Here is a 16260-nt window from a genome sequence, read left to right as displayed (position 1 = left end):
CTCACCCCAAATATCAACCTAATCCCACCCCATGAGCCTCTTTCAATTCCTAATACACTACCCGTCGATCTAAGGACCAAACGAGCTATACAGGTAATTCCTCTCCTTGTTGCTTTGAGAATTTCTATAAAAGTAGGTCTAGGGGTAGGGGGACTGGCCACTTCCCTGTCTTATTCCTTCTCTTTCTATCTCTCTCTCTCTCTCTCTCTCTCTCTCTCTGAAGCCCAGCAAATTCGTAAACATGGAATCAGTGGTTTTGCACACACTGGGTGTCTTGACTACTGCCTTTCATTGGTCCACTCACTCTCCTATTTATTTTTCTGACTTTTGAACCCTGCCCCTTATTTCTTACAGAACTGCATGCAGACCTTTGCCAATCAGAAAATTGGAAAAATATACCTAACCCTACATATCAACCCTGAAACCTGCCCTCACAAAACAGAAAAATCTGGAACCCTATAAAAACACCCCTACTCCAAACAATGTTCCTGCAGGCTCGAATGAGAGAAATCTCCAGGATTACCTACAATCAAATGCTTTTACATCCCTACTCCAACTACCCGGGAGGGGGGGGAGGTTCACGAAGGAGTCCCCAATAGGGATAACAGCAGGAAGTAGCTCCAGAAGATGGCCGGTCCGAGACGAACCTCCTTCCCCACCTCTTTTCCTTTTTATCATACCACAGAGTTGAGAAATGATAGATATATGAAATTCCAACTGCCCTTTTGTTGTTCCACCTGGCTGCCTGACCTCACTAACCCTTACTTACTGGATAATCGCCCCTGAGGCAGAAAAGTTCCAGAAAACTGATCAACCACTCAAGAAGGAGCATTCTAGAAACCTAAAATCCTAAAACCATAACAGGGAACATACCAGAACTTTTGACTCAGTATCCCCTCAGGCTCTCCCAAATGCTATAAAATTAGCCCCTAGTCTGTAACTGGTGATCTTCTCCCCAGAGAAGTGCCCAGCAGGGTTCCTTTCTTCCTTTCAATAAAGCCTGTTACTCTGGTCTTTTCAAACTCCCATGGATTCCAACATGTATAACATAACTCCACTGGCTGCAGCCTACTGGCATTGGCTAGCTGGCCACAAAGCAAAATTTTCTACCAACTGATTTAAGAACTACTATTTCAGGTATTGAAGACAGAGCCAGAATACCAACTTGATTGTGAAGAAATTGTAGAGTTGTATTTAAACTTAGAAGAGATTGTGGTTGTTTTTTTTAACAGAGACAGAGAGAGAGAGAGAGAGTCAGAGAGAGGGATAGACAGGGACAGACAGGAACAGAGAGATGAGAAGCATCAATGATCAGTTTTTCATTGCGCATTGCGACACCTTAGTTGTTCATTGATTGCTTTCTCATATGTGCCTTGACCACGGGCCTTCAGCAGACCGAGTAACCCCTTGCTCGAGCCAGCGACCTTGGGTCCAAGCTGGTGAGCTTTGCTCAAACCAGATGAGTCCGTGCTCAAGCTGGCGACCTTGGGGTCTCAAACCTGGGTCAGCGGCATCCCAGTCCAATACTCTAACCACTGCGCCACCGCCTGGTCAGGCTAGAAGAGATTTTATAAGTCATACAGTTGCACTCCTGCCCAAGATGAAAGTAGAAGTGTTCACACCCTCCCACATGAATCAACTTAAAAACCAGATAAAATACACGAAACAAAAGTTTCAAGCCCATAGAGGTCAGGCAGTGCAGTCTGGTGGTATGGAGGGAGGGGGAAACAAATGCGGTGAGTGCCACAAGTGCACTAGTTTGGTGTCTAGAGAGAGTTTCCGTAAGGAAGAAGGGGAGCATAGGCCTCCTTGAATTATAAAGCAACAGCACTGGGAGGCCAACTGGCAGGATGGGTATTGCAAAGGAAAGAGCATTGCCAGGAGAAAGTGCCCTCTAGAGGTCTGCGAAGGGCCCCCTTGAGTCCTCAGCTATGTTCCTGATAGATAAAATGACTACTCAGCTGCCATCCCAAAGCTGCCATCAGTGCAGGCCTAGAGGAGGAGGAAGGGCAAAAAACAACGTTCCTATCCCCCACTGTGAGGTTGTAGTTAATTTGCTTGCTATTCTCTTTCCTAATGGCTTCCTGGCCTTCACTTTGAAATGCAGCAAAAAAATTACTTTTGCAGGAATGTCAGGAAAAGCTTACATTGGGAGGGACCTGATACTTAGGGGAATTTAAATCACAATGGTTGTTTGTAAAAGCCTAGTCACAGGCCCAGGGGCACCAGGACCCAACTGTTCTTGGGAGATTCCTGAACCCAGCTGTCTTGAAATTTTACCAAGAACACCAGTTAGGACCACACTGGTTAGGCCTGTGCTACATGAGAAAAAAAACACTTGCAAAGGAGGTGTTTCTGCAGCTAAATCCCCCTCCTTCCGCTCACTGTCAAATCAGTGACCAAGGCCACAAACCAGGATATGCTGCTATTCTGAGTGTGTCCAGGTGTACACAACCCCATGCTAGCAAATACCTGCAGCAACCCCTATATCTAACACTCCCTCCTGCAGCTCGGGGCTGACACCCTTTGCTGGTCTCAACCCGCTTGCACCCAGGCACTTTTAAAATCAATTTTCCTTTTGGAACACACAAACCGCATGTTTTCAGTTTTGGCCTGCAGTTTCTGCCTTTCGGTTCCAAGAAGCGTATCACATAAAGAGCTTCCAGAGGCTTGGGGAAAAAATAACCCCAAAAGCAAAGAAAAAAATTCTCCAAGTTCAACACAAGGCCAGAATAGCTCATATGCCCACTGAGCAGAGTAAAAAACTTAATTCATAGTGTTGGGCAGATAAAATATATTATGCTCACTTTGTTAAAGATGGCGCTGCCCACGTGGAAGCCCGTCACCCAGGTGATATTAATGTGTGTTGGGGGTGGGCTTTGGGCAGGCAGGATCCTTGTCGTCTGGGGCTTAGTTTTAGGACTAAGCCTTTCCCACCCTTTTTGATGTGGGGTGGTACAATTCCATCATGCCTCAGATAAGTGACTTTGTATTAGCGACTTCCCTATTTTGTATATTGGATTAGAGGTTTTAATTTTTGCACTATCAAGTGGGGCACACCAGTAGCTTTCTCTCTCAGTTCCTGAGATTAGCACTAGAGGAGAGAGCAGAGAGGAGAGCAGAGAGAGGCCACGTGGAGGAGGCCAGGAGAAGCAGCCAAGATGGCTGTGTGTTGAGTGAGAAGCCAGTTTGTGCAGAGTTTGTGTAGAGAGAAGGAAGGACATGGGGAACAGAGGTGAATAAGTCTGGTGAGCTAGAAACCTTTGATTCTAGGAAACTCGGATAAGTCAGTAGCTTTGTGAGCACTGAATGAGTGGGTTTTGGAGCCCAGTGTGTTTTACCTGTCCTCCAGGTACAAGCTAAGGTTAAAGATAATGGCCCACCTGCCTGACCTGTGGTGGCGCAGTGGATAAAGCGTCGACCTGGAACGCTGAGATTGCCAGTTTGAAACCCTGGGCTTGCCTGGTCAAGGCACATATGGAAGTTGATGCTTCCTGCTCCCCTCCTTCTCTCTCTCTCTCTCTCTCTCTCTCTCTCTCTCTCTCTCTCCCCCTCTCTCTCTCTTCTCTAAAATGAATAAATAAAATCTTAAAAAAAAAAAAAAAGATGATGGCCCACCAGTTTTTGGCTCTGTTGTTTCTTTACTGACTGTCCGAATCCAATGCGAACCTGCATGGGCCAGGCGGCTGTGATGGTGGCTGTGGATACTGGCTTTACACATAGGCATATGGCAAATACTCAGGAATGGGAAACAATTATCTCTAGACAAACGATTGCTCTAGTCCTGCCCAACAAAGCAAACTTCAAAGGTATTCTGCTCAAAGTTCAATGGCCAGAACTAATCTTGTGGCCCCACCCAACCACATGGGACCGAGATATGCAATGCCAATGTTTGCAAGATGGGGTGCTAGAAATACTTGGCAATCAGCATCAGTGACAACCACAACCTTCAAGATGCAAACGTGTGGCTTTGAAACAGACTTGTGAGCAGAAAACATTATGATAAAGGGGGCTATAAACACATACATACAAACAGTTAATTCAGCTCTTTCAGTCATGAGGATGAGAAGTATTAAAAGCTTAAGAACTTCTGAAAGATTGCTTTCTTTCACTTGTTTATAGTTTCTACTGTGCAGAAGGGAAGGGGGCTGTCTCCTTGTCCCCTAAAGGGCTCCTTTGTACTGATTAGGAATGAACTAAGGCAAACATCATTCAGATCTAATGCTGGAAGGATAAGAGCCCTCAAAGTAAAGAGAATCAAAAGAAAACCTCATTAAGAGCCTGACCAGGCAGTAGCACAGTGGATAGAGCGTCGACTGGGATGCAGAGGACCCAGGTTCGAGACCCCGAGGTCGCCAGCTTGAGCATGGGCTCATCTGGTTTGAGCAAAAGCTCACCAGCTTGGACCCAAGGTCGCTGGCTCAAGCAAGGGGTTACTCGGTCTGCTGAAGGCCCACGGTCAAGGCACATATGAGAAAGCAATCTATGAACAACTAAGGTGTCGCAATGCACAACAAAAAACTAATGATTGATGCTTCTCATCTCTCCATTTCTGTCTGTCTGTCCCTGTCTATCCCTCTCTCTGTCTCTGTAAAAAAAACAAACAAACAAACAACAAACCTCATTAAGAAAATGAGAAGAGGCTCTGGCCAGTTGGCTCAGTGGTAGAGCATCAGCCTGGTGTGTGGATGTCTTGGGTTCAATTCCTGGTCAGGGAACACAGGAGAAGTGCCCATCTGCTTCTCCACCCCTCCCCCCTCTTCCTCCTCTCTCTCTTTCTTTCTCTCTCTTCCCCTCCCACAGCCATGGCTGGTTTAGTTTGAGCTCATAGGCCTGGGGCGGGGGGAGGGGGCGCTGAGGATGGCTCTGTGGAGCCTCTATCTCAGCTGCTAAAAATAGCTCAGATGCCTGACCAGGTGGTGGCGCAGTGGATAGAGCGTCGGACTGGGATGCGGAAGGACCCAGGTTCGAGACCCCGAGGTCGCTAGCTTGAGTGCGGGCTCATCTGGCTTGAGTAAAGAGCTCACCAGCTTGGACCCAAGGTCGCTGGCTCCAGCAGGGGGTTACTCGGTCTGCTGAAGGCCCACGGTCAAGGCACATGTGAGAAAGCAATCAATGAACAACTAAGAAGTCGCAACGTGCAACGAGAAACTGATGATTGATGCTTCTCATCTCTCTCCGTTCCTGTCTATCTGTCCCTATCTCTGCCTCTGTAAAAAAATAAATAAATAAATAAAAAGAAGCCAACTGTAAAAATAGCTCAGATGCGAGCATGGCCCCAGAAGGGCAGAGCATCGTCCCCAAATGGGGGTTGCCAGGTGGATCCTGGTGGGGTGCATGCAGGAGTCTGTCTCTCAATCTCCCTTCTTCTCACTTGGAAAATAAAATAATAATAATAAGAAGAGGAAGAAGATGAGAAGGATAAAGTGGCCTCTAGAGCTGATCCCAGAAACAAGAAATCAGAAACTCCCTGATTGTGGCCACATCAGCCAGGTGACAGCCACACACGAGATCAATAAACCCACACATTCCCAAGCCCATTCACTTAATTGTATTCTTCCAGACAATCCATCTATTTCGCTTACATGCAAAGGTAATAGTGCAATATTATTGACATTTTCAAAACACTCCCATGGAAGCCACACCACAGTAATTCACAGCCAAGCAGCATATGCAAAACTCTGGGACATCTAGAATAGCTATTTTTACCCAGTACATACGGACAGAAAGAAATCTTGAAAAGTGGAAATGTTGAACTTTTGTCTATATCACCGTGTGTTCATGTATTTGGAGGTAAATACTCATAAACGATACCCCTTTGTATAATTAATACAAAGATGTGACTATAATTCTGTGACCCACTATCGAGGAAGGGTGGTGCATATTTACTAACAGCTGATTAGATCTCTTCATCAGATTGTTTAATGGCTGATTAGATTAATTATCTTCAAATGAGAACTGGGTGTTGTTTACCTTTTCACACCTTTTGTGAAGCTCAGGGCCTGGATATTCAAAGGTGTTTAAGAAACACAGGTCCTGGCTTGATAGCTTGGTTAGAACATTGTCCCGGCCCTGGCCAGTTGGCTCAGTGGTAGAGCATCGGCCTGGTGTGCAGAGGTCCCGGGTTCGATTCCCGGCCAGGGCACACAGGAGAAGTGCCCATCTGCTTCTCCACCCCTTCCCTTCTCCTTCCTCTCTGTCTCTCTCTTCCCCTCCTGCAGCGCAGCGAGGCTCCATTGGAGCAAAGATGGCCCGGGCACTGGGAATGGCTCCTTGGCCTCTGCCCCAGGCGCTAGAGTGGCTCTGGTCGTGGCAGAGCGACGCCCCGGAGGGGCAGAGCATCGCCCCCTGGTGGGCAGAGCGTCGCCCCCTGGTGGGCGTGCCGGGTGGATCCCGGTCGGGCGCATGCGGGAGTCTGTCTGACTGTCTCTCCCCGTTTCCAGCTTCAGAAAAATAAAAAAATATATAAAAAAATATAAAAAAATATAGAACATTGTCCCGATGCCCAGAGGTTACAGGTTCGATCCCAGGCCAGGGCACATGCAGAAACTGTTTCTTTCTCTGTCTCTCTCCCTTCCTTTCTCTCAAAAAGTCAATAACAAATTTTTAAAAAGAAATAAATGTTTGAGGAATTGAATGCATGACTCAGACCAGTTTGGAGAAAACGGTCAAGAGGCAGGAAATGCTTTTTCCCTACCTTTCTTATAGCTTGCTCTAGGAAGTTACAAACTGAGTTCTCCTCCCTGAAGGTGTTCGTGCAAAAGCTGAAGAATTACTAGTGGGATGAAGAGGCTCAAGCATTGAAAGTGCGGCTCTCTAACTCTTTAAATTCTGTGCTCTGACACCAAAACTCAAGTTGGCAATATCAGATAAAATGTCTTCACAACAAATGCATGCCATTTTAAGAGAAACTGCAGTTTAACTGCATTGGTTTAAGCCCAATAAAGGATAAGCTACTTAACACATGACGTAACAGGACAAAATTCCAGAACACAGAGGAAGGCAGGAAGGCAGGAAGTCCAATGTGACGGCATGTGTTCTGAGCAGTGGTGATTGTGGTAGTGGGACAAGAGGGCAGCACAGGAGAGGAATCATTTCTCCCCTAATCCCATGGACCTGTTCTCTCCAAGGACATGTGACTGGTTGCCACGGGACCCAAAGAGGACAACAGATGCCCAGGTCCCCAGACAGGCCTGAGTGTGGCTCTGAGTTCTGGTAGTAAGTCTGTCATCCACAGCTCGGAGAAAAGCAAGAGTGCTCTGGGGATTTCGTGTGCAAAAAGCCACCACCCACGTGGACACAGTTCCTTAGCAGGTGACTAATGAGGCTGTTTGTGTTCTTTCGTCAGGAGTGGGGGGACTCCTGAGGATTCTCCTACCCTTGCTTTTTGTTTCTCGATAATAAATGCTATCAACAGAGCTTCCTACAGCTCCATGGTGCTGGCCTGTTCCCTGGGGACTAGAAGGAGGCTTTGAGGACATTGTTTTCAGTTGACACATGTTGGGCAAACCAGTGTGTTAGGTTTGCTCGCGCATGAGCACGGGGCAGCACCATGTGTTCATAGTCTATGGAAGGCTGTGTGCAGGTGCTTGCCCTCAGAGTAGCAGATTATGGATTGCCAGCCTTCGTTGGGAGGGGCCATTGTTTGCTATTGTTTGACGGAGAAGGGCCCCCCCCCCCCAGTCTGTTTTGGCTTGTGAGTCCAGAGAGAGAGGGGGAAGCAGTTTTGCCCTGGCTGCTTGCTCCTCCCGTCTGCTGTTGTGAGACTCTAATAAATAGAATGGCCCACCATCCCCGCCTCCACAGTTCCTTTGCTGTCTGCCCAAATTCAATGTGAATCTACATAGCCCAGGCTACTGGCCTGACAACACACAATGCCTGGGACATATTTACTCCAGAGACAGAGACCTGCTCAGATAAGACCCTGGGAATTGGAGCATCTTAAACTGATAGCAAATTAAACCCTGGAGGGACCTTTAAGACAACGCTGCCCAAACCCAGATTTCCCCCCCCCAAAGCTGGAAACGGGGAGGCAGTCAGACAGACTCCTGCATGCACCTGACCAGGATCCACCCGGCATGCCCACCAGGGGGCATCGCTCTGTTGCATCCAGAGCCATTCTAGCACCTGAGGCAGAGGCCACAGAGCCATCCTCAGCGCCCGGGCCATCTTTGCTCCAATGGAGCCTCGGCTGCAAGAGGAGAAGAGAGAGACAGAGAGGAAGGAGAGGGGGAGGGGTGGAGAAGCAGATGGGCACTTCTCCTGTGTGCCCTGGCCGGGAATCAAACCTGGGACTCCTGCACGCCAGGCCGACGCTCTACCACTGAGCCAACCAGCCAGGGCCAAACCCAGATGATTTTTTAAAATTTATTTATTCATTTTTAGAGAGGAGAGAGAGAGGGAAAGAGACAGAGAGGGAGAGAGAGGAGAGAGAGACAGAGAGAGAGAAGGGGGAGGAGCTGGAAGCATCAACTCCCATATGTGCCTTGACCAGGAAAGCCTAGGGTTTTGAACCGGCGACCTCAGCATTTCCAGGTCAACGCTTTATCCACTGCGCCACCACAGGTCAGGCCCCAAACCCAGATTTTTAAAGATGAGGCAACCGCCTGACCAGGCGGTGGTGCAGTGGATAAAGCATTGGACTGGGAAACTGGGAGACTGGGGCATGGAGGACCCAGGTTTGAGACCCCGAGGTCGCCAGCTTGAGCGCGGACTCATCTGGTTTGAGCAAAAAGCTCACCAGCTTGTATCCAAGGTTGCTGGCTTGAGCAAGGGGTCACTCAGTCTGCTGTAGCCCCATGGTCAAGGCACATATGAGAAATCAATCAATGAACAACTAAGGAACTGCAACGAACAATTGATGTTTCTTATCTCTCTCCCTTCCTGTCTGTCTGTCCCTATCTGTCCCTCTCTCTGTCACCAATAAATAAATAAATAAATAAATTAATTAATTAATATGAGACAACCAAGGCTCAGAAAGAAGGTCATAAGCAGCTGAACTGGAGCTAGACTCAAGAATTCTGAGATCAAGTAATGTCTGCAAACTGGCTCCGGGGTTCAAGGGCCCGAGTTCGAATTCTGGACTACACCATAGACTAGCTACACAGCCACGGACAAGTCGAATCACCACTTGTTGCGTCAGTTCCCTTCTCTGTAAAATGGTAATTTTATTCCTTACCTCACATTGTACTCAAAAACTACTTTAAAATGGATCAAAAACCAAAATATAAGAGCTAAAACTATGAAACTCTTAGGAAAAATCACAGGTATAAATCTTCATGACCTTGGGTTAGGCAATGATTGCTTAGCTATGACACCAAAGCACAAGCAATGAAAAAAAGTTTGACAAGTTAGACTTACTAAAAAATGTAAATCTACATGATTTCAAAGGCACCATTAAGAAAGTAAAAAGACAATCCAAAAAAAAAGATAAAAAGAAAAAAAAGACAATCCAAAGAATGGGAGAAGATATTTGTAAATCATATATATAGTAGTAACTTCTATAAAGAATTCTTCTGCCCTGGCTGGATAGCTCGGTTGGTTAGAGTGTCATCCCGAAGCACAGAGGTTACTGGTTCAATCCTCGGTCAGGGCAGATACAGGAACAGGTCAATGTTCCTGTCTCTCTCTCTCACCCCTTTCTTCTCTCTCTAAAATCAATAAATATAACAAATAAATAAGTAAAGAACTCTTACAACTCAATGATAGAAAGACAACCCAATTTTAAAATGTACAAAGTATTTAAATAAACATTTCTCCAAAGAAATATATAAATGGCTAACAATAACATGAAGAGATAGATGTTCAGTATCACTAGTCATTAGGAAATGCAACTCAAAACCACAATGAAATACCACTTTGTACACATAGAAAAAGGCCGTAATAAATAAGGCAGACAATAAAAAGTGTTGGTGAGGAGAAATTAAAAGCTTTGCCCTAAACCCTGGCTAGTTGGCTCAGTGGTAGATCATTGGCCCAGCATGTGGAAGTTCTAGGTTTGATTTCCTACCTGGGCACACAGGAGAAGTGCCCATCTGCTTCTCTACTCTTCCCCCTCTCCTTTCTCTCTAGCTCTCTTTTCCCTATGCAGCCAAGGCTCCATGGAAGCAAAGTTGGCCCCAGCGGTGAGGATGGCTCCATGGCCTCAGGCGCTAGAATTGCTCCAACTGCAACAGAGCAACGGGAGCAATGGCCCAGATGGGCAAAGCATTACCCCCTAGTGGGCATGCCGGGTAGATCCTGATTGGGCGCATGCAGGAGTCTGTCTCTGTCTCCCCACTTCTCACTTCAGGAAAATACAAAGTAAAAAAAAATAAAGCTTTGCCCTGGTCAGATAGCTCAGTTGGTTAGAGTGTCGTCCCAATACACAAAGGTTGGGGTTCAATCCTGGTAGGGCACATATAATAATAAATAGATGTCCCTCCCTTCCTCTCTCTCTCTAAATCAATAAGTAAAAATTAAAATATGTGTGTGTGTGTATAAAATACTGAATTATCTATTTAACCAAAGTGATAGTAGAAGATGTTAAAGGCAAATACAGAAAGTTACATAGTTGTGAAGAAAACTTAGGTCTTTTAGTATTGAGAAGACTGGGTTTTCTTAGGTAATCAAAGTCCAGATAAAGACAAAGTGCACAGTAAATTATTTTGGTAAGACAAAATATTTGCTGTCCAGGCAGATTACTTAAAAAGTTAGGTGATAGGGCTCTGGCCAGTTAGTTCAGTCAGTTAGAGCACTGTCCCGTAATACCAAGGTTGTGGGTTCGGTCCCTGGTCAGAGCACAAATGGGAAGTGAACAGGGAATGCACAACTAAGTGGAACAACAATGAATGCTTCTCTCTCTCTCTCTCTCTCTCTCTCTCTCTCTCCTTCCTTCCTCTTTCTGTCTCTTTACAATCAATCAATAAAAGAAAAACATGGGGAAAAAAAGGTTAGGCGATAGACAACCACATCATAGTTACAACTAAACTACAGAACCACCATCATTCAGAACCGCCTGAAATCTAGCTGAGTGGAATACCTACAAGTAGGGGTTTGAAGAAGCCACACTGAGGCTGGTAGAAGGGCTGGAAATGTGGAATGGGCCCATCCCATACCATGCACAGCAAATAAAAATCAGGAGGGATATGCTACAGAGGTTGCCCCTGAAGAATGAGGGGTGTCAGCTCTACACCGGGTCCCACAACCCAGGATCCCAGTGCCAGGTAGAAAAGTCCCCATAACTTCTGGCTGTGCAGACCAGCGGGGACTGTGGCTGAGTGAGACAGCAGGCTGCTGGCGTCCCAGGCAGTTCGTCCTGAAGGGCCTGTGCACAGACTGACTCAGACTCACCCTCACTGAGCTTCAGCACTGGGGCAGCAGCTCCAAAAGCACCAGGACATACGGGGAGGCAATGAGTTCTCTGGCATCAGAGTGAGAGTTGGAGGGGCAGCTTTCTCCCAGACAGACATGCTGGCAGAGGCCATTGTTCCTTTGCTGAGCATGCGCCCCATAGAGCCAGCAGGTAGGCACCGCATCAACCTGGCTACCACTGTTTACCCCACCTTGGTGATTCCCTGAGATCCAGCCACACCCAACTTGTGGGCCCATCTAAGCTTTTTTCAGTGGCTTTTCCATACAAATGGCCTGTTCCAACCTGTGCTTCAGACTTGCCTAAAATCTCTCAAACAAGCAGCACTGGCCTCAGCATGCCCTGTACTGCTCTCTAATAAGGCCCCAAGCCCAGCACAAGAGCAGCAGGCCTTGGTCTGCAGCTTGGCCTTGCCTTGGCACCCAGCCCAGCACAAGTAGCAGCCATCTGCAGATTGCTCTGTAGCTCATGCCAGGTGGCCCTGTGCAGAACACAGATGGTAGCTGACCTTGGCCTGCACCTCCTGGGAGGTCCCAGAGCCAGCACATCCAGTGGACAGCTTCAGACTGCATCGAAGCACCACCCAACCACCTCCGCAAGTGACAGACTCAAGGGGAAGACTCAGTGGGCACCAGAGCTCCGGGCAGGCCCCTGCTCAGCTGATCCTCCATGGTGGTTGGCGGTCACAGCCAGTCCTTGCAGCTGGTCAGCCTCAGGGTAAACCCCTCCCACTAAAGTACCAACAGCAATCAAGGCTCAACTATAATAGGAGGGTGCACACAAGCCAAACAGGGGGCACACCTTTAGTGTCCGGCTTGGGTGCTTGGGGAAGCCGTGCCTCTGGACCCTACAGAATACCATAAGGCCCTCATATCTTTAACCGTGGGCATTTTAAGTTTGTGTTATTCACAGACAGATTGTTCTTACCCTGACACTTTTACAAATGTGAGATTATGGAGGCCCTGGTGAGATAGCTCAGTTGGTTAGGGAGTGGTCCCGACATGCCAAGGCTGCAGGGCTAAACCCCCATCAGGGCACGAACAAGAATCAACAAATGCCAGCATCAATGAGTGCAGCAATGAATCAGTGCCTCTCTCCTTGCCTCTCTCTCAAAACTCATACATAAATTCTAATAAAAAAATAAAATAAAAAAGTGAGATCCATGGAAAGGACCCTATCAGGTACTCTTGACCACAAACACCTCTGTCAAATTACAAGGTGTCGGACCTTGGCTACATATTTACAACTGAAGATGGCCCCACCTGGCATCCGGTCCTGTACAAACACTGGAGACCTTAAAACCTGGTCGACTAGGAAGAGAAGTAGCCAATATCAAAGTAGGCTGCTTTTTCCTAAGATGGCAATCGAGGGCATATCTTTCCATTCCTCCTTCCCTATTTTCCTAATTCTTTAATCACAAAGGTCTTTATGATGTTTTTATTTGCTTGTTTTTCAGTCCAATGCTTTGCCTTGCTCTGGCCTAGAAAGATAGTGCCATTGTTCATAAGTCTTAGGCCATTGGAAAGTGTGGCAATCCAGTCCCCATGCAACTGTTGGATCCATACCCCAGTGTTGATGATCCTATAGGCCATCACAAACTTCTCCCTGATTTTCACTGCCTCAGTTTCTCTGAAAAAGACTCAGCCCCCTCTGTCAGACCCCTTGACGGTGGGAGTCCGTTTCTGACTCTGGCAGACAACCCTAAACCTGGGAACCTTGTGCCCAGGCTCTGTACAAAGAAAGGGACACATGCAAGGATAACCATAATAAAACTATGCATGATCTACAGATCCTTACACTACACTGGCTGTCACCTTTCCAGTTGTGAGTCACAGACTCGGATGGGAATGACCAGGATCCCTGGCTAAGAGTAAGTGCAGATGAGGCTGTGATCAGGAACATGTCCTTAATACCTGAAAATACTGCAGAATCTGATGCAAAGCAATGGCTGCCCCACAAAATCCCCAGATTCCCTGGCCAAAGTTGTTCTTTATTTAAAAGAATTTTTTTATTGATTGATTTTAGAGAGGAAGAGGGGAGAGAGAGAGAGAGACATTGATTTGCTGTTCCACCCATCCATACATTCACTGGATAATTCTTGCACATACCCTGACTGGTGAATGGGACCCGCAACCTTGGTGCATCAGGACGACCAACTAAGGTCCCTATCCAGGGCCCAAAGCTTGCTTTTTTTTTTATTTTTTTACAGAGACAGAGAGAGGGATAGACAGGGTCAGACAGACAGGAACGAAGAGATGAGAAGCATCAATCATTAGTTTCTCGTTGCGCATTACGACACCTTAGTTGTTCTTTGATTGCTTTCTCATATATGCCTTGACCGCGGGCCTTCAGCAGACCGAGTAACCCCTTGCTGGAGCCAGCGACCTTGGGTCCAAGCTGGTGGGCTTTTGCTCAAACCAGATGAGCCCGCGCTCAAGCTGGCAACCTCAGGGTCTCGAACCTGGATCCTTCCATATCCCAGTCTGAGGCTCTATCCACCACACCACCGCCTGGTCAGGCCCAAAGTTGTTCTTGATACTAGGAGAGCACTTGATTATCTTTTAGCTAGGCAAAGAGGTGTTTGTGCTATGGCCAACATCACCTGCTGCACTTGGACGGACTCTTCTGGGGAGGTTGCCTCCCAACTACAGATCACTGATGAAGCCAGCTGGTGTTAAAACAGTGACGCCTTTGATGGAGCCTTTGAGTTATTTGATTTTGATTACTTTGGGGTCTTGAGGACCATAGCTCCAAAATGCATTCCAGACATTGGAATTAATTACCCTGCTTTTAATAATCATAGTAGTTTCCCTGGTGTGCTGTATTCTCTCAAAAGTCTTTTTTTTATTTCTTTTTTCTTTTTTTTGTATTTTTCCAAAGTGAGAAGCAGGGGGTGGAAGACAGACAGACTCCCACATGCACTGGACCGGGATCCACCTGGCATGTTCACCAGGGGGTGATGTTCAGCCCATCTGGGTCATTGCTCCATTGCAACCGGAGCCATTCTAGTGCCTGAGGCAGAGGCCATGGAGCCATCCTCAGTGCCGTGGCCAACTTTGCTCCCATGGAGCCTGGGCTGCGGGAGGGGAAGAGAGAGACAGAGAGGAAGGAGATGGGGAGGGGTGGAGAAGCAGATGGGCACTTCTCCTCTGTGCCCTGGCTGGGAATCAAACCTGGGACTTTCACACACTGGGCCAACGCTCTACCGTTGAGCCAACTGGCCAGGGCCTCTCAAAAGTTTTAAATGTGTGTTTGTAACTATTATCCACCAAGCAGATAGATGATCTCCCTAAGACTAGAATATTGGAATAGAGCAAGGAGAATGACTTAAAGCATGTGAACCCAATGTTGTGACTTGTATAAATACCACAGAGAGATTCAGCAAAAACTGAGAATTATAGAACATAGCTAGAAGTAGTGTTAAAGCTTTCAATTAAAAAAAAAAAAAGGTTTTAAAATCAAATTTATTGAGGTGACACTGGTTAATAAAATTATATAGGTTTCAGGTGTACAATTCTATAATACATCATCTGTATACTGCATTGTGTGTTCACCACCCCAAGTCAAGTCTCCTTCCGTCACCATCTGTCTCCCCTCTACCCTCCTCTACATTGATCATATCTCTCAGGCTGAGTCTGATCAAAAGGGGGGAATTGTTAAAAACAAAACAACACTCCCAAACTAGAGTGCTTGTGCTAAGTTCCACATTACCAAAGAATTAATGACAGTTTAGGCTTTCTTGAATCAGTGAATCAAGTTTTGCCTGGCTCTAACTGAGTAGCTCAGTTGCATAGAGTACCATCCTGATACACCAAGGGCACACATAACAGTCAACCAAGGAATGCATAAATAAATGGAAAACAAATTGATGTTTCTCCCCTCCACCCTCTTGGGGAGGGGTGGGAGGGAGAAATTTTGTTTGTTTGTTTTTAGAGAGAGAGAAGGGGGGGAGGAGCAAGAAGCATCAACTCCAATGTGTGCCTTAACCAGGCAAGCCTAGGGCCCCCAACCAGCGACCTCAGCATTCCAGGTCGATGTCCCATCCACTGCGCCACCACAGGTCAGGCGGGAAGGGAGAATTACTTGGCTAGCACTAGTTATACTACCAGAAAGGGGGAATGGCCCTTTGAGTCTGCCTAGGCCCAGTCAGTACCATGTGGGTTCTTGACTTTGTGCAGGAAAATGTCACAAGTCCAGGTGATTTTTTTTTTTTTTTTTTTGGTATTTTTCAAAAGTGAGAAGGGGTGGGGGGCAGAGGCAGACAGACAGACTCCCGCATGCACCTGACCGGGATCCACCTGGCGGCGATGCTTGGCCCCTCTGGGGCGTTGTTCCACCCCTCTGGGGCAATGCTTCATTGCGGCTAGAGCCATTCGAGCACCCGAGCCAACTTTGCTCCAATGGAGCCTTGGCTGCAGGAGGGGAAGAGAGAGACAGAGAGGAAGGAGATGGGGAGGGGTGGAGAAGCAGATGGGTGCTTCTCCTGTGTGCCCCGGCTGGGAATCAAACCCAGGACTTCCACGCGTTGGGCCAATGCTCTACCACTGAGCCAACTGGCCAGGGCTACAAGTCCAGGTGATTTTGCAAGTATGTTTATTAAAGCTGGGGACAGTGAAACGAGGAAGGAGTTAGGGTAGAAGCAACAGGAGAGCCTAGGCAATGCTCTGCTTTGGCTCCCTAGAAATGTTATAGGAAAGCAGTGAACCAAGGCACAGCTGCTTTGGCTCACTGGGAAGTCAGAGAAAAGGGGGCCTGGGAGACAGGTTTGGGGGTCAGCCTGGGACAAGCTGTCACTGCCCACTGCTCCCTGGTTGTAAGAGGGGACCCTTAGAGTTTACCAAGTAAAAAGTTCATGCTTGAGAAGGGGCATGGATGTGCTCTAGAGTCAATTCCTCTCTGGTCAGGAAGGA

General features: G+C 47.2%; 1 non-coding gene across 1 annotated transcript; it reads right to left on the bottom strand.

The window, feature by feature from the left end:
- Positions 1-15838: 15838 nt before the first annotated feature.
- Positions 15839-15914, bottom strand: TRNAV-AAC (transfer RNA valine (anticodon AAC)). Its single transcript has one exon. It is a non-coding gene; the product is annotated as a tRNA-Val (tRNA).
- Between the last annotated feature and the right edge of the window lie 346 nt (positions 15915-16260).

This window comes from Saccopteryx leptura, chromosome 9 (assembly GCF_036850995.1).
Source record: "Saccopteryx leptura isolate mSacLep1 chromosome 9, mSacLep1_pri_phased_curated, whole genome shotgun sequence".
NCBI lineage: Eukaryota > Metazoa > Chordata > Mammalia > Chiroptera > Emballonuridae > Saccopteryx > Saccopteryx leptura.
Note: the sequence above shows the minus strand (reverse complement) of the source record. Positions and strands in the feature narration are given on the sequence as shown.